General features: G+C 44.6%; 1 protein-coding gene across 3 annotated transcripts in view; it reads left to right on the plus strand.

The window, feature by feature from the left end:
• CYSLTR2 (cysteinyl leukotriene receptor 2) overlaps positions 1 to 16456 on the plus strand; it is a 30651-nt gene extending 14195 nt beyond the window's left edge. Inside the window, exons 3-4 of one of the 3 annotated variants that reach the window (XR_010387253.1) lie at positions 15641 to 15894; positions 16376 to 16456. The gene's annotated coding sequence lies outside the window, so the exon portion shown is untranslated. Of the gene's footprint in view, positions 1 to 15640 lie in introns of all 3 variants that reach the window. The other 2 variants (XR_010387252.1, XR_010387251.1) reach the window with 2 other exon arrangements.
• Positions 16457 to 18303: the final 1847 nt, after the last annotated feature.

Raw genomic sequence — 18303 nt, forward strand, 5'->3', positions numbered from 1 at the left:
AGGCACTTTGCACAGATGTTTCTTAAATTTTTGCGAGCATTTCCATTATGGAAATAATTTCGGGTGACCTCCCACTGCAAGTGTCCCTGCCTGTTTCTCAGGACTGTGTGTTAAATAATGGGATACAGAAGCGGATAACAATAACAGTGAAGCAGGGAGTCAGCCCTGCCCATGGAAACCACCATCAGCTCCCATTCCTCAGCTTTCTGATGTGGTTATGGCCCGGCCATGCAATGATTTTGGTATGAAGCTCACAGAGGCAGAAAGCCTCGTGTCCCTGGCAGGCCGCCACCAGGCCCCTTCTGAGGCCCAGAAAGCCCTCCATGGCAGAGAAAGCCCTGCGTGTGTTTGCTTTCTCCTTGCAGCCATCTTCTCAGCAGAGTTTCAGGAAAAATTTGTTTGAGTGCTTTGCTTGTTGCTGAGATACTGCTTGCTTGCTGCAAGTCAGCTTTTTTCTTTTTTTTTTTTTCTTGGCAACTACAAGGACAAATAACCCACAGAGAATGAGAAAAATAATCCAGCCCAAGAGCCACTGTATGTTTTCTGACAACTTTCCTTACTCCAGTAGGAGCAATCTCTTCTGGTGGTCCCTCACTACTCAGAGAGAACATATAAATCAGTCAGAAATGTGAATATGCTCTAAAAAACAGTACTCTCAGATTGCTTTTTTTTACTTTTTAAATTTTGAATCACACTGAACATAGCCACTGACTGCATCGAACGCAGCCAGTCCACACAGCGCTAGATTTAGGCTGATGGTAAGCAGGGAGAAATCCCTTTATAAAGCCGATAGGAGCATGAGCAGCTCCTCTTCGTCCTCCCAAAGTGGAGGTGGTGTGCGGAGGACATGGCTTGGTTCTGCGTCTTTCACAGATGCGTGGTCGCTTCAGCAGTCTGTGCACCTGGCTGTGAGTGCTCGCTTTGGCCACCCATGTCCACGGACCTTCCTGTTTCCTGGGCATGCTCCAGCTACGCCTGCCTCCATGCCAGCACAAACCCAGCTTGTTCATCAGTCCTCCACATACCCTCAGGTGCTGGTTGCCCTGGAAAGAAAAACCAGGTGCAGAGACCAGATGGGAAAGAAAGGCTCCAGCAGGTCTCCAGCCTCAAGGACAGAGGGAGCACACCCGCGCAGCATGTCTGGCCATACTGCCCTCGCTGAGTTATTAATACCAGCCACAGTTCAAGACTGGCCTCTCCCCAATTCCCTCCCTGCTTCCGATTTTTAATTGGACTTAGGTAGTGCTTTAAGCTTGAGCTAGCTGTGCTATGCAGCTGAGGGTTGCCCTGGGAAGGGTAAGGGTGGATGGGCAGATGTCCCAGCAGGGAATGGCATAGGAGAACATGTTGTTGCACTGCCTTTTGGAAAAGGATGGGGTGGTAAAGCCACCACTCACAAACTGAGAAGCTGTTGCCTACCTGTAGGCCCTTTTCCAGCCTCAGGGTCTCTCATTTTATCCTTTATGTTCAAGGCCATCACAGCTCAGTAGGTAGCTTATGCGCTTACACAGGGAACCTATCTACATGCTTGCAAGGAGCAGGATGAGCTTAAGGCCTACCAGCATGGCCTGTGGTGGCTCCTCACTATTCTCCTCCTGTCTGACCTGGGGCTTGCGTGCCCCATCTTACAGGACAAATGTGGAACTTTTCAGGACCTGGCTTAAAATCAGCAAAGCTCAGCAGCACTCGAGGACATGACACAGGCAGCCTGAAAATGGAGAGAGGAAGGTCTTCTTTGGGCTGTGCTATGGAATGGGATAAATGTGGAAATGCAGAACTTCTTTCAGGGTGCCAATTCCAGTGAAGTACTTTACCCTGGAAAGAGCCAAAAAATGTCATTGTTGTCCACAAAAAAATTATCTTGAGATTCTCCAAATCCACAGGCAAAGAGTGGGCCCCCACATCCAGCACCCACCACAAAGCTGTCCCATGGCCTTGAGTCAAAGCAGCACTGCAGAAGTCTGTGGGTGGGAAGAAGTCCCTGGGACACTCCTAGCCCCTCCTCGCCTGCTCCAACATCAGGGCCACCAGTGTGCTGAGTCAAAGGCAGGCAGCATCTGAAAAAGTCTTTCGGACCACCACTCTCCAAGCAAGACACTTTCTCCTGGATAAACCAGCAGAAAGTGCCTTTAAAACCACAGGCCCTCCTCTGGCGAGCCCTTACACCACGTCCTCTTAAGTCAGCTTCTAAACTAAGACTGCTCACACACCTACTCATTCAACCAACCCAGTAAGATCAATGCAGAGAAACCTACTTTAAAAGGGAGCTTCAAAATCAGAATATTTCCCTGTGTCCTCTCTTGGGCCAGTACACCTTGGTGTTTCCATCCTCACAGAAAGCTACACCCCATCTAAGGACTGGGCTCATGAGGGAACGTGGCTTTGGAGGTAGTCCACGCCACACTGGCAAAGGCTTTATACCTGGTCAGAAAAGAAGAAGCAAGGATGGCAATCATTCCTGGAGCCCCTGAGCAGCTCTCAGGATCTCTGGAGGGCTGAGGGCACCCTCACACCTGCCCTTCTCCCCTGCCACCCCAAACAGGCACATGACAGCTTCAGGCCGGTGAGACAGACCTCTCTTTCCTGCTTCTGGCCTTGGCAGCCCAATACATGGTGAACTGGGGAGACCCTTTTTGGCAAAGAATGACAAATACTGATTTTAAGGAGTACCTAGCAGGGTGTTTCACAGGGAACCAGCGTCACGGGGCAAAGAAAGGCCAACAGTTGGGAGAATAATGGCAGAAACTTTCTCAGCAAACAGCAAGTAAATGCAAGGAATTTGTGAAACCATTTCCAAGAACTGATACTTGTGGCAACATCTCCATTTCGGAAATACATCTGGTTTGAGCTAGTCTGCCAGGAAGGAGCCTTAGAAGTCACACAAGAATATGCCCAAGTTGCTTGAGTTCTCATGGCTGAGAACTTTCTTCTTTTTTCATACTCAGTAACTTCCAAAATATCTAATTTCTGACTCATAATAGGCATTACCAGAGCCTTCACATGGTGCTATGATATATCTGCCTTCAGAGTACTTTCGTATCCCTAATTTCTTAGTAGACATTTATTCATCTTTGATTTTTTTTTTATATTTAGCATGCAGTAATTGAAGGTGGCAGCTGAACATTAAAATATTTTAGCCATAACAGTCAAATGGTATTTTCACTCACATAGTACTTTAAGAAAAAGCATATACGTACATATATATTATATATATAAATATATACACATATATGTAGGCACACACACAGTCACATATACACACATATATATATGTATTTATGTGTTTATATGTTTTCATATTTATATGCATGAGTATAGTTCTTAATTTGCAAAGTCAGGGAATAAATATTTGGTGATCAGTGCCAAACTTCTCAAGATTAATGTCATATATAGCCTTTTTTCATTAATGTCTCAATAATTTATTAAAAAAAATATATATTCCAAATTAGCCATCCATTCCTACTCCATCATCAGATTACAGTTCAAATCGGATGTACAAGAGAGTGAAACCTTGCTTCCTAGTGTATCAAATATCATACCTGCATTGGTGAAGCCTCATCATCTCAGGGGAGAAAAAAACGAAACAAACCCAAATACCTCCTGTCCTGTATCTTGCTATATTTTGCTTAACTTCCTTATTACAAGAGGACTTTCATTTTCAGTTTCACCAGGACTCCCACTTTGGCCCGAGGTGATACATAACACTTTGACAAGCTGTCTTTTTTAAAAACTTGACAAGCAGTCTATTTTTCACGCACATGAAAACCATGTGGAAAAGATTTCAAAAATCTCTAATGGCAGCTATGAAATTAAGAGCAGATTTTTGGCCTGGTGCTGGTGCAGTAAAACAGCATGTCCTGCACGATGGTCTGCAGACCTGTGGGATCCACAGATCCTTCTCAGGGGCCACGGTCCATAGTGGAAACAAGCAAATCTGCTGTCAGTCAGATTAAATGTGTTGTGGGGCTTCACAGCTCTACAGGAAAAGGCAAGCTGCAGGAAAGCATCACTTCCGAGTGCGGACACCTCACTTCCCCAAATGCAGACGTCTGTGCTCAGCGCATGTGCCACCAGCTGTGCATAAACAACGGTCTCCGAGCAGCAAGGCCGAACTTCAGACTTTGAGAAAATCATGCAAATTCCTTTGGAGAGTGCTGCGCACTTGCTGAGTTCCCCAGCACTTCAATTAATGCAAAGAAAAGAAGGACATTTAGCAAAAATTCAAACATTTCAAAACCACACTAAAGAAAACAGAGGCACTCTAATAAAACAGTTAGAACTTTTAACCTAAAAACACCCTCTCCCGTCAGGAGCAGTGTTTCCCATTACAACTAACTTCTCAGCATGGAGGGAGCCAGGAGACTTCCAATTTTTAAAGGAGAATGAAGAGATGAAATGTAGTACCCCAAAGTAAAGACCAAATAAAATTATAGTGAAGACTCATGAGAAATTGAAATTGATTTGAAGGCCAATATAATCTTCCTCCAGTAGAAGACGGTATTACATTTTCTTCCCATATACAAATGTATAAGAAGCAATCAAACCTTATTGTTTCAGAAAAGATGTGCCATAAGCAGAGGTGGCAGCAGAACCCAGTCAGATTGTTCTGCTGCTCTGGGGACTTTTGCTCACACACAGTGGGATTGCCCAGCTGCCTCTAGCAAATGTGCGAAAATATAAAATAAGATGCAAACAACACTGATGACGTGTTTTCAAAATCCAAATAGGATATTTAGTAAGTGTCAGAATACAAGCAACACAGAAAAGGATGTTAATAAATATGTGAATTACTATCTGAGGCAAGAGATTTTAAAAAAGTCCTAGATAGCTTTTATACTGAGCAATAATTCTATTTTAAAGGAGTATCGAAAGTAAGCCTGGATAGGGGAAGAAGTGAATATGGAGCCCATAACTATAGGAAGGTGAAATTCATGTGCATTGGTCTGTGTCATGCTGTGATCAGATGGTTTCCAGGCTCAAGGCAGATAATTTCAAACAAGTCAGATTATTTAGACCTCAGCATTTCTTTACTGCAGTGTAAAACCAACCTGCACAAGATGGGTGTGGGGACTAAGCCCAAAGTTTGAAACATGTCCGTATAGTAAGCAGCAAGACAGTACCTTAAGGAACAGTAGTTTCCCTCTTGCGAACCACACTATGATAGAAATCATATCAGCGCATGGTTCAGAGCAGCACAGAGAGTCCGTATAGTCCATCTCCCTGCAACAGGATGAGCACATGCACCTAAAGCATCCCAGGCAGATCTGCCTACGGCGAGGAATAAAACTATGGTGAAGGAGATGCACCTCAGGTAGCCTTGGTTGGAGACACACGTCTGAAGCTGGAAAGCTATGAAGAAAGCCCCAGTACATTTTCTGAAAACAGTTTTATTTCTTCCCACAAGATGCAGTGCATAAGAAAGGAGAAATAATTTCCCCTGGACTTGTGCTATATTTTTCATAAGAAACTAGCTTCAGTTCCTTGACGTTTCCCTCAAGCCCTTTGTTGCGAGAACAGCTTCACATCGGCTCTCTCCATTCAGCTGCATTTTGCTCTGCTCCTGCAGGGAGGGATGTTGAAACACTGGAGGTAAATTAGGCGACAGTTTACCTCCTTTAGCAAGTGACATCAAAGGATGTGGACCCCATCACACTGGCTCTCTTAAGGAGCCTGAAGTGGGTTTAAACAGAGATAGCTCTATATTTTAGTTGACAGGGAGCCACTTTCTAGGAACACCAGCATGATCAGCACAGTCAAGAGTGAGCCCTTCAAGTCTGCTGTTCCAACACACACATGAAACAACATGAAACAAGAGAAGTAGAGAAAGGGAACAGAGACAACAGAAGAAACAAGGAAGAACATGAAAAACAGGAAAAAACAATGGTGAGGAGAATGGGAAGCAGGGAAGAAAACAGTTAAAGAATCTTTTTTATGGGATAACTCATCATAGCATGGGCCAGCTTGTGACACCAGGCCTGGGCTTAACCGATGGGACAGTTCTCGTTGGCTTTCCACATTTTTGCCAGGTGAGAATGGGTGTCACAGGCAGAGCACGCTGAGCCAACGGCTGAAAACCACGGCTGGCTCCGGGCGGGGGGTGAGGAGCCGGCCAGGCAGACCCCAGCGTTTCACTGCTACCACTGGGAGCATGGGAGACCTCAGGGTGGGGATCTGGCCTTGGAGAGGAGGATCAGGGTTTTATCAGCCTGAGCCAAGGTGATATTAGTGAAATGGTGACCCTGATGAGCAACATTTTTTTACCAGAATGGTGCCGAAAGATGCTCCATGTTCCTAAGGGTACAGTCATAATCATGTATTTTGGTGATATCTTCTGGCATCAGTTGAACTTGTCACTTTTCCAGCCAGACAAAATTGGAGAAGAGACACAAACCCAAGGAAAGAATACACTGGAATGGAGAAGACAGTAGGAAAAAGAAGGAGAAAGAGTGGGTAATACAGAAAAGAATGATCAAAAGGAAAGAAAGAGGACAGAAGAGAGACGGAAAGGATGATAGAGGGAACATTTTACTGCTGAAGCCCATGAAGCAAAGCCATTCAGTGGCAGAAGGGGTGTGCTGCAGTTACAAAAGTTGCATATGGCATTCTCACCGTGCCTGGCTTTTACTCAGTACTTACATGGTGGTAAAGTGTTGTATGTGAGAGAGGTGCAGAGGGCAAGAGAGTCAGAGACACTAATCTTCATGGTTTTGCTAAAGTATTAGTTACTTGGAAAGATGCTTTATTTAGATCAGTGGGCTGTTACTATTCAAAGAATCACACGATGCTGCTGAAAACTTTCCCAAGGCTGAGGGATACGTAAAATAAGACAAATGAATAATAGCTGGAATGAAGACTAGAAAGAGTGGTAAGAAGCAACTCCTTTTACAGAGTTAGAGGTCTGCAGCTATTAGTGGGGATACCACCTGTGTGGTTGAGATACATTTTGGGGATTCAGCACAAACCCAACTTGATCAAATGTCCAATTTTGATGCCACTTGGAGTCAGAAACATTTTGTATCTGCTTTCTAAAGGGTAAAAAAACTACATGCAATCAAAGAAAGGGAGGAACAGGCTCCAGAACAACAGAAACTGCTGTTTTTATCTCATGTTCTCCATTCTCATGAGCCAATAGTAGCCTGTGCCTAGGCCGAGCAAAGGCACAGGCTGAACACTAGAATGTATTTGTCCATACTGTCAGATGGTTGCTCCCTGGCAGGTTTTGGCCTGTGCCATCTGACAATCTCTAGGCAATGCCTGGGCACGGTTTACCAAGAACAGCATGGACCAGGGACAGTTCTCAGCGGACAGTTCAGTCACAGCCACATGAATTTGGAGAAGGAAAGGAGCTTAAGCATGTGGGCACACTGCACCACCTGGTCTCAGGGTGAAATAACTGAGCCTCTTCACTGATGTAGGTGTAGCCCCAGCCATCTGGGGGTGGTTCGGGCTAAGGTGCCTATTACGATGTTGATGTCTAAAGTCTGGTGAGATGAAATGCCCTGGTGCACTGGCAGCCCACTTTGGACTATCCCAGTTGCTACTCTGCTCCATGCAAACCCCCTGCCACTTCTCTCTCGCATGACCTTGAGCCACCTGCTTGAAACGGAAGCATTTCAACTCCCCAATTTGTGAAATGCAACAAAAACTATGACTAATTGCAATACTGCAATACTCGCAACAATGGTGGCAACAGCAATAGCCATGTCCCTGATCTGCAAGTGTGGTGAGCAGACTTTTATCAGTGCTTCGAGGTTTTCAGCTGGCAAAAGGGCCCTAAGAGCATGAATAATTCCACCTTGTCACAGCAATATAAACTCAGCGTAGCTCCACTGAGGTCAATGACTGCTTCAGATTTCTACAGGTGGAACTCAATACAAAATGTGATAAGCCTTGCAGGACTGTGAAGAAAAATGAAACAAATCCTGATCCATCATTCAGACATTTAAATGGACTTTATATTATTAGCTGCTCTGTGCAATTTGATGTTTCTAAATATATGATTTTTCAATAAAGCAATGCAAGTTTTTAAAATACAGCCGTCACATAGCAGCAGACACAGCAAGCTCATAGAAGTAAATCCCTAGGTACAAATGACATCACCAAGCTCTTTCAATGATAAACTTTCACCTTCCTGAGCCAATACAAAAGAAGCCTATCTTCTTGCTAAAAATACACTGTACTAGCAAATCGTGTACACTCAGACTACATATTGAAATGCAGAGAGAGCCCTCTGGGATTTGAGGACAAATATGGTCCTGTGCAAGCTCTGAATGATTTAAGGCGGTTAAAGTGATGCTCTCAAACAGTTAAAAATATCTGCCGGTTCTGTCAGGAGATTCTGCCCGGCTGTTGTGGCTCCAGGTACGTTAAGGTAATTCCATGGCAATGGGATGATGCCGATGCCCAGTGATGTATGGGAGTGGAGATATGAGCTCCTACCTTTCCGGTCCCCAGCACTCTGCAGAAAGGACAAGAGGAGAGGTGGTTGTCATCAGACAGAGGCCTTACATAACACAAGGCTTGGAAATGTCAGTGTACCAGGAAAAATGCAGAGAAATGAAATTCACAGAAATGGCTCAAAACTTATGACAAACTTCTAGAAAAGGCAAGTCACTCAGGATGACTATCAAGGGTATCACGCTGTCCTGAGACAGAGCATCAACATGTGTTGGCTTGGCTTTTTAAGCTCCTTCTTTCAGAAAGTTATCCCAGATCAAGTTCTCAATGAACAGGGACTCTGCCCAGGGATGCCCTGTAAAGAAGGTCCTGCACAGCAACAGAAAGATGAGATGGCATGGCATTAAATCTTATCCGAAAAAGACAATCAGAGCTGACCTGCCAGTCTAAGCCACAGCTGCCAGATGCTGCACAGCTTAGACACAAAATGGCCTGGAGAGGGTGCTCTGAGGACTCCAAGGAACCTGGGTTTCCATGTGGCCTGTTTGGCATTTCCAGAAAGATAAGGCCCCTGAAGGCTGTGAGCCCAGAGACTTTGCTGGTCTGTTTGAGCAAAAAGCCTTCACAGCAACCACCAGCTTGGGGACGACAGGTTTTGACATTCAGCCTTTGCTTCTACGAAATTCTGTCCAGTTTGGTATGGCCTTAGCCTTGTCTTACATGGAAATGGAGCAAAATCAGTCCTTCAGAAAGAGTGACTGTCAAGGCATGAGTAATAAGACTTCCCAGGCTTACATGACAACTCCCCTTGCCTGGTGTGGAGGTGTTTCTGGAGTGAGAAGGCATATTTCTCAACTTATTAGTGATTTTTTTTTAAATAGGCCAATAATTGGAAAAACACCCCGGTGAACATATAAAGCATCCTTATGAGAAAATTAAATGAGTTGAGAAGAGGTGTGGACTGTTACTGTCCCTTTTGGGGTCATTTTGTTCTGGCACCTTTAGCCACATGCAAAGAGACCCTGCAAGCAAGCTATACAGCTTAAATGTACAAGGCCATTACTTGTTGGCTTAAACGCAAAAGATAGCTAGGATTAAACAAGCTGCTAGACTAAGCATGGGTGTGCTCACCATCCCAGTAAGACATGCAAAGAGGTTTTGCTGGCCAGGCAGGCATCGGTCATGAGGAGAAGGGTTGGCATCCGCTGTTCCCTGAGACGGGTCCTCAGTGTTGCTACATTGCCATCATCCAGCAAATCTGCCAGCACAGGCACCATTCGCGCTGATAGATTCCCTGTTTTTTCCTATGGGACTTTGCATCTCTCTGCGCTGGTGTTTTTCCTTTTGAATCCTCGAACTACAAGCAATTCTGTCTCAGCAACCCCACCTCCGTCTGTAACCTGACCTTTCTTATCTTGCATGGCACCGCGCTAGAGGCTTTCCCACAATTTATCAATTCCCTCAGCAGCCTGGGCCGAGGTCCTGCCACTGGGCCAGATCTGAGCTGGGCTTTAGACCTTCCCTCGACAGCTGCCAGTGGAAATCCCACCAGACACCACCACTCCCAGCCTGCTGCTTCCAGCCTCTGAGCTGCCTTGTCTGCACCCTGCCCAGGGCAGGACACCTCCCCAGCTGCGGCACCCAGGATCGGGGGTGCTGTGCTGGGGGAGCGGCTTTCCTCCCCCGGCCGTAGGCAGGAAATGCACTTTGACACCGAGATTTCAGCGCGGCCTTTTCCCCAGAGATGCACAGGAGCGCTGCGTGGCAGGAGGAGTGCACCAGGAAATGCCGGTGAAGGAGAAATCCTCATCTGCTCACAGGTCACTCCGGCAACCTATTCAGAGTCGAAGGATTTTGAGCATGTTCGTGGATGTTCCCTGGCTGGAGCCTCTTGCCAAACATGATGCAGTGTTTGAACTTCCCTAACGGAGGATGGAGAGGGAGAAAGGAGGCAGCTGAGCAACCACGGCAGCTACCTCCCAGGAACTTCCAGGGCCCCGGAGCAGCCCCAAGCAGAGATTTTTCTCTGGGATCTCTCGGCAACCCCTCTGGGGATTGTTTCTTCAGTCCTGACGGTACCACCAGCACCTCTATTTCACCCCAAGAGCCTCAGTGCTTGCTGAGTGAGTGCTTGCTGTCCTGCAACCCTGCTTTACTATAGAAACAAAGATCACGCCATCAGTCTGCCCTACCAGCACATATGCACACATGAACACACAGAACCAATTTAAAAGCTAAAAGTACTTTTGAGTACCTCATATGTAAAAGCTCAAAATGATTTTTATTTCTGTTGTTTTGCTGGAGTCAGACACATCTCCACAAACCCAACCCACTCAGCATGCCTCTGCGTTTTCTGGTTTACAGAGACCTGCTCACCTACCAATGGCTGAAACTCATGGATTCAAGAGAATAATTTGTCTGTGATCTGAAGAAAGAGAGTCACCAATACGATGTTCTTAAAAGGAGATTTGGGTATTAACCTCACAGCCATTTCTCTCTCTCTTTTTCTAGCCACACACACACACACACACATACACCTGTGTATGTATTTCTTTTTTTTTCCTGGAAATACATTTAATGGAGATTTCCAAATTCAGTTTATGAAGAGGGATTAAGAAGCATTAACCTCCCCTGTAAATATCTCAGTCATATGAAACAAACAAACCAAGCATCAACAAAACCAAAATATCCAAATGATCTCAGCAAAGCTTTTGCTATAAAGCCTTATACCTAGCCAAGTCCCCAACTAATACGAACAGGCTACTTGATAATTAACTTCATCATTACCTTGAAAAACTGCTATATGCTAGGGAATTCCCAGGTCCAGATCATACCATGTGAAGTGACACCTGAGCTGAAAAGCAAATTAGTTTCCCTGGAGAGGGCGTGGGGGCTGTGACAGCAGCCTCTCATTTCAGAAAAGGCCATCAAGGGTATAGAACAATTTTTTAGACTGAAACAGCCAGCCCTGCTTGAATGTTGGGGTTTGCCAGGTGCCAACTGAAATCCTATAAGTGTCCATGCAAAAGTGCGCCTTGCCTCCTTAACCCAAGAAAGTGCTTCACCAGCCGCAAGGAATGGAAAGGGCACAGCACAGCAAGCCACGCGCCAGGCACTGCTGGGCAGTCCAGCCACTGCCAGCCATTTCCCTGGGAACCGAGCTCTCAAATGAGCCCAGCTAAGAGAAACCTGAGAAACGCAGGAAAAAGCTGTTGGGCGAAAGTTCTGTCACAAGGTTTTATTTTGCTGCCTGCTGCATGGCCACCTCTGAATTACCACATCCAAGCAAGGCAGGGAACAAACACGGTTAGCCAGAGACTTTCACGGGAGGGAGAAAGGTCTCCTAAGCGCAAACCCTTGCCCAAACAAGCCTGATGACACTGACTTGTAGCCATGGAGCTGTCATGTGGAGTTGCCAGTTTTCAGGCCACAGGGAAACCTGAAACCTTTCTCATGGTGCCATATACCTCGGTGGCACACACTCGCCCACAGCTTGGGTAGGATTCAGATCAACATTAACACAACCAAGTGCAGATATCTCCATGGGAGAGAGAGATCTAGATTTCCAACAGTGGTGATCCCGGGCTCAATTCGGTCATCCACACATGGGGGTTTAGCGCCATTTAGATGCCCTTTGATGTGTGCATGGGACTGACAGACATAACAGTGGGTCTGCAGAAGACCTGTGCCTTTCTGGAGCTGGAGACCGCTTCAGATACTGAAGGGTGTCATGAACAGCACCAGCTGTGGTGGGCAGTGAACAGAGGCTCACCTCTGACAACTGGCTGATCACAGCTGAGTGACTGTCTGGGCTCCTCTGGATGTATCGACGAGGTCCAAGCTGCTGTTGTCTAAACACGGGGACTTGGTGTCATTTTACGCAGTGCAGGATATTTACGCATTTAAATCGTGCAGGATATCCTGCCTGGCTTACCAGGGCATGGGTTTACTGTGTCATATCTGCCAGCCGTGTGAAGGTGCCATGGGGCCATAGGGCATCCAGGATCACACGAGGTCACTCCTGCGTAGGACCACCGTGGCACATGGTGGGACTCAGTACCATGGACACCTACGTAGAGGAGTTGTAAGCTGGACCTGGATCCCGCCTCAAATATTTAAATAGCAAAAAAAATTCACAAACACTAAGTTCTGACTCTGAGTTTCCAAACAATTTAACAGACGTAATGAAAGCCTCAAATCAACCCACAAGCCACCCAGTCAAGTACTTTTTATTTGTTTCCTTCACAAATTAAAATCCACCAAATCAAATTGGTAAATTCAGCTATTATCTCCTAACAGAAAGCTAGACTGAACAGACAGTTTTGGCGTTTGACCATTTAGGATCCTCCCCTAGTAATTTTGTAGAGACGAGCACGTAATAGCAATATAGTCACACTTCGTATTTCAGTAACTGTAACAAATCACAGATATTCTGTCTGTACAGGTAATTGCTTCAATATTGATGAGTACAATTTATCCTGCTCAGCTTTTACAAAGCTCTTACTGCTATCATGCATACTTTATTCCAGGGAGTCAAATAAACAAATCTAAAATAACTTTTGCAATGCTGGTCCTGTTTTCCTCCACTGGAAGTTACTGCTAACTTTGTAGTGTCTGTTAATAACAAGCATAATGTTGGCTGTACAGTAATATCAGGTTTTATGCTCTTCTAAGCCTTAGGCTTTATGCTGAAATTTTGGTCCCAGCAGTTTGCGCTAGTCACTTTGCCCCACAACGACCACCCAATAGCTGGGGTTAGTTCAGTGTTTCAGCTTCTAACACATGCCCATCAGGCATCCTTGCTCCTCTCTGTGTTCATCACAGTCAAAATCTTGTGGGGCATCTTTATGTGCCTCTCGGTTGTCGCTTAAATATCTTTCTTCCAGTGTCTTTCTGTATGGCTGAGCTGTGACTCTGACAAGCTCACATACAAAATCAATTCCTGTCTCGCTCAGGAAGCTCATAAGGACTTAGGAGCCTCCAAGAGCAAGCCCTGGGACAGCCTGCAATGGCCACGCAAAGCTTTCTAAGAATGGCTTAAATATGGGATGTGACAAAAATATATATGGGAAAAAAGTCACACAATCTGGGCTGCCTAAAGGCACACTGCATTTAACTGTCTCTGTGAACTGGCCTAAAAGCCCTTCAAAGTCAGGAAGGATGGGCCAAAGTATTTAAGTAGCAATTTAAAACAAACATGTCAGAAGTTGTAAGGATTTGGGGAGATTAGAGTGTCTTTTCCCTCGGATAAATAAAAAGTAACTAAAAACTGATAAAGATGTTGAAGAGTAATGTGGATTTAGATAAGACAGTTGGGAGAGAAATCGTATCCTGCCACACGGGCATCGCACCAGGATGCCCATGTAATCGAGAATGCCAGGGGAGCTGGCAGCCTTACGAAGGCTTGCTAGCCGTTGTAGCTGGCATGGGCAAGATGATGAGCTTAATTTGGCTCTTGCCTTTCAAAAGCCGAGCTGCTTAAAAAAAAAAAAAAAAAAGCTCAGCCTGAAGGAAGCAAAAATAACCAACTGCTTTTACTCATTGTACAGCATGAAGGATGTGGGTTTTCTTTTTTTGACACAGGACTTGACACAGTTGTCTCTTCTGTTGCCTCCTAGTTGGATGATGGCAAACGGCCTTGCGTCAGCTTGCAGCTGAAGGTCACATAGAAATTTTGGTTAGCACAGGGTGTCTCTCCATGGCCGACTAGTATGGTTTCCAAACTGGTATCTTCACATTTGCTGTTCGAAACTGGGATTAACTCCTGCTGTATTTCAATGTACAGTCTAACCCATTATTTTTTTTTTAACTCTGGCCCTTTCTTTCTGGGTCCTCTGTTTCTTACCGATTCCTTCCGTGTTTAAGAAACTTCCTAGGTGAAGACACTGTCAGATCACCTGATGTGCTAGAACAGAAAAAAAACGCTGCTCCTTCCCTCCCTCCTTTAATGGTTGTCTCTTCCCCACACATCACATATGCACTGATTTCCCTCCAGCTTCTCTTCCCATTTTTTTGTTTTCTCCTCTCCATGTATACTCTAATGGCAACTGCACCTTCTCCCAGAGTTTGAAACACTCTTTCTCTGGATGAATCTCAAACCCAGCTCAACTTTCCCCTTGTCAGCTTTGCATTTCATTCCTTTGACATCTGCTTTTGCATGTGTACCTACCACTGCAACCCAAGTTTTTTAGGATGAAGCCTACATCTTTTCCCTTTGGCTTATTCTGCATCATCTATCACTGTGGAAAACTCCATTTTCTTACCTCTGTCTTGTGCTACAGACTCTTTTCTCTCCTTCAGCCACACTAAATCTTGTCTCATTAAATCTCATCATTTCTTTTTTAATATAATCAAGATTGGTATTTTCATTACTATCTCCAGTCTTAATACCTGATTCATCTTCTGTCCTTGTGGCAATAAATTCCTGTAATGGATAGATAGCTGGAATGCTGCTAGAATATTTCAGCAAGGAAATAAATCCTGTTTGTCTACATTTTTTGTTCAATCTGAATGATTTGTTACTCCATCATAAACTGACTTCACTTTATGGACAAAGCAGATTCCAGCTGTAGTATTTTTCTATATGCTGTTAACTGTATGACCAATACCACTTTTGATCTGAGCTATTATTGAACAAAATTTTATATGGTATCTTGAACTTTCTTTGCTGCTCCACTGCAATGTCATCTGATCTATTTTCTACTCTACAGTAATTATTTCATGCCACTTCTTATAAGTGAACAAATTAATTGTGCTTATAAGCTCTCACTCTTCCCCTCTAAATCCTTCCTCCAAATGGACTGCTTTCAGCTTATGTTCTTCTCTGAGCCACCAGTGGTATATCCTTAAACTGGGCTGCACGAAGAGGTCTTTTTTCTTTAATTACAAAATTATTCAGTGCTAGCACCACTCAAACGAGACTGAAGAGAACTCCTCTATGATATGCTACTTCTTTCTTTGAGTTTTTCTTTTATTTGTACTGCTTTATTTCCTCTCTTTGCCAGGTATCTCATGCATTGCCAGTTTAACCCTGTATTTATCTGAAGCTGTATTTCTTGAGCTCAGTGCAATTGCAATGCATTCGTTAGGAGCTACCTGGAAGATGCACCAGTCATCACCTTACTTTTCAATCACGCCAGTCACAGCTCAGGTCTTTAGGACCCCATCCTTACATTTCAGCTCTTAGGACCCCAAAGATGTCTAACATTGTACGTTTGCCTGAGTATGACATTATATCCTACAGGAAACTGGTCACGATTCCTCTGTTTAGGTGATCGAACTCTTCCTCACTGCAAAGAAAAAAAGCCTTTTGTAAGTACTCTAATGGATTTTACCATTTGCACAACTTGGCCATTTGGGAAATTCCGATGGCAGCAAGGATGGACCATGCTCCTGCGCATATGTGTGTATGTACATCTGCGAGGAATTGCCATCCCCTATCAGCAATACAGGAGCCATGACACAAGGCTGAACGTATTTTGATTCCTCCCAGCAAAGGTCAGTGGTAACATGGTCCCCGGGATGGTGCTGTGCCTACGGTTCAGAGGGCACATGCTGAACTCTGCAACGGGAAAACACACGCTGCAGAGGATTAGCTCAGGCAAATTTCTGTGCCCGATGCTGGGAAATTTCATATCGATTTCTCAGCTGAGGGCCATAGGCATTTTGCATATACAATACTGCATTGGCTTTTTCCTGAGAGGTATATCAGTCTTTTCATTTTAGTAAATAACATTTGTGGCTCACAGCATCTTTCCTTTTACATTGGCTCTTTTTTTTAAAATTGGTTTATAAATATCACTTTGGCTGTTATTAATTTAAAATATAGTTAAGAATGTGCGGAACAGTTTTATTTGCCACTGAGAGAGCATAATATACAAAAAAACTGTTTAATTTCATGATTTCTTTTCTCTTTTGCTGAAGATGAGAACTATGTAAACTAGATCCCTCTTTTCATTGTTTTTTTCTCTATTTTCAGGCCTCATCCCCCTTCAAGACTCGTGCTGCCACTATAAACTGTATCTCAGATGTAACAGGCTAGAGATCTTGTTTAATAAACTGCACTGCAGAAGATAATTGCATATTGTGTTTTTCAGCATCTCTTTTTTTTCTTCTTTCTGAAAAATACTGCAAGCTTTCTTTCATATTAGCTTTGAAGTCAGCCCAACCACTAGCTTTACAACAGAAACAGAAACAGAAGAATATCGGCAAATTGGGAACAAACTTCTAATTACAGCTCTGTTTGCCGCTGTTAATTTATTTCAGATTTACCAGTCTTGAACCACTTGATATATAGCAATGATACTCTTGTAATTCACAGTACTCATCATTTAAACACTAGTAAAAGTGACACAGAGCGTTTCATGAAGATTAATGACCCCCTTGAGCCCTGCTGACCTAAGGCCAAGGCCCAGTAACCCAGTTGATCATAAATTCCCAAACAGCTGCTTTGGTCAGAGGTCATTATTGCTACTGGGAGCTGAAAGACATGGAATAAAATGTAAGGTGCCTTTTCTTCTCCTGCTTGCCTGGTTCTGCAATGTGCATAGACTAGTTGCCCTGGAAATACTGGAAATTGCCAGGCAATTGACTTTCCTTATGTTAGCTCAGCATGTGCCATTTTTATATCCTGACTATCCCATTCTTTTTAATTTGCAGAGAATAAGCTGTAGTTGCCTGAAAGATTATTTTGCCTACAGTCTTCAACATGTCTTTCTAGGGGCAACATATGATACATGTATAGAATGTGATTCATTCCTAACACTAAAACCCAAGACACTGAAGTCTAATCACGTATTTCTTACACATATCTGTGTGATGTCCAAAATCACAGAGACTAGCTGTCTTCCCTAAAATAATGAGAAGATCCCAGCAGGAGCAGCCATGGCAGGGTGCAGCCTTGGGGACAGACAGGAGCACCGCTCACAGCTGCCACACAGCATGTGCAGCTTCCCCCAGCTTGATGCCATTTGCAGAACCATGAGGGAATCTAAACACCCCCATATAATGGAGGTACCAATAACATGGCAACATTGCTTTATCAGGAATCAACCATGTAAAACACCCTAGATGGCCGTGAGGATAAGCGTACAGCACCTTTTTATGATGTACAGTCATGGATATCCAGCTACTCGGGGAGCAGCTTATCCTGAAAATGTCATTCCATAAGCGGTGGTGTTTGGGATCCTCCTGACATCTGGCACGGTGGGTAAAAAGTCCCCTCGGGTGCTGGCTGTGAGCGGTCAGGTTCAGCTGGGCAGAGTTCAGTGGCCGATCACCCACCAATGCGGCGAAGGGCTGTTGCGCCCATGTCGCCTGTCCCAGCTAACGTGGGAGCCTGGCTTCCCCCAAAGGCATGACAAAAAAGTCATGGTGTCACATACAAAAATCAAAGAAACAGTGCTTTGTGCTTTATTTGCCTCTAACTTTGACTCTTCAGGCTATACCCAGGCCTGTTTATAAGCTTCTTTTGTCTCCAGTCAGGAAGGCAAGAGAATAATTTTTTTTCTTGATAAAATCTGATTTTCTGGAAACTTTCTTCTTCCGAAGAGCTGGAGCTCTAAGGAGGTCACCATAGCCATGACAGGACATAGCAACAACAGGATAAAATTGCAGGACTGAGAAACATTCATGGCCTAAATATCACAACAGTGAGGGCCAGACAGAGCCTGGGCTATAACGGTGGAGCCACGCTTATCCCCAGCACCAAGCTTGGCTCCACCACCTTGAATGTGGAGGAAGGATTCAGTGTCATGGCACCCAAAGTCACGCTGCAGAATGCAATGACAACCAGCCTGAAGGTAAACCCTGGAAAGGAACTGAAGCTCCAGCACAAAAGGGGAATAAAACATGATGATCTATCCAACAAGTGGAAGATGTCTAATAAAGTGCCACAGAGACTGATGT

This window comes from Dromaius novaehollandiae, chromosome 1 (genome assembly GCF_036370855.1).
Source record: "Dromaius novaehollandiae isolate bDroNov1 chromosome 1, bDroNov1.hap1, whole genome shotgun sequence".
Lineage (NCBI taxonomy): Eukaryota > Metazoa > Chordata > Aves > Casuariiformes > Dromaiidae > Dromaius > Dromaius novaehollandiae.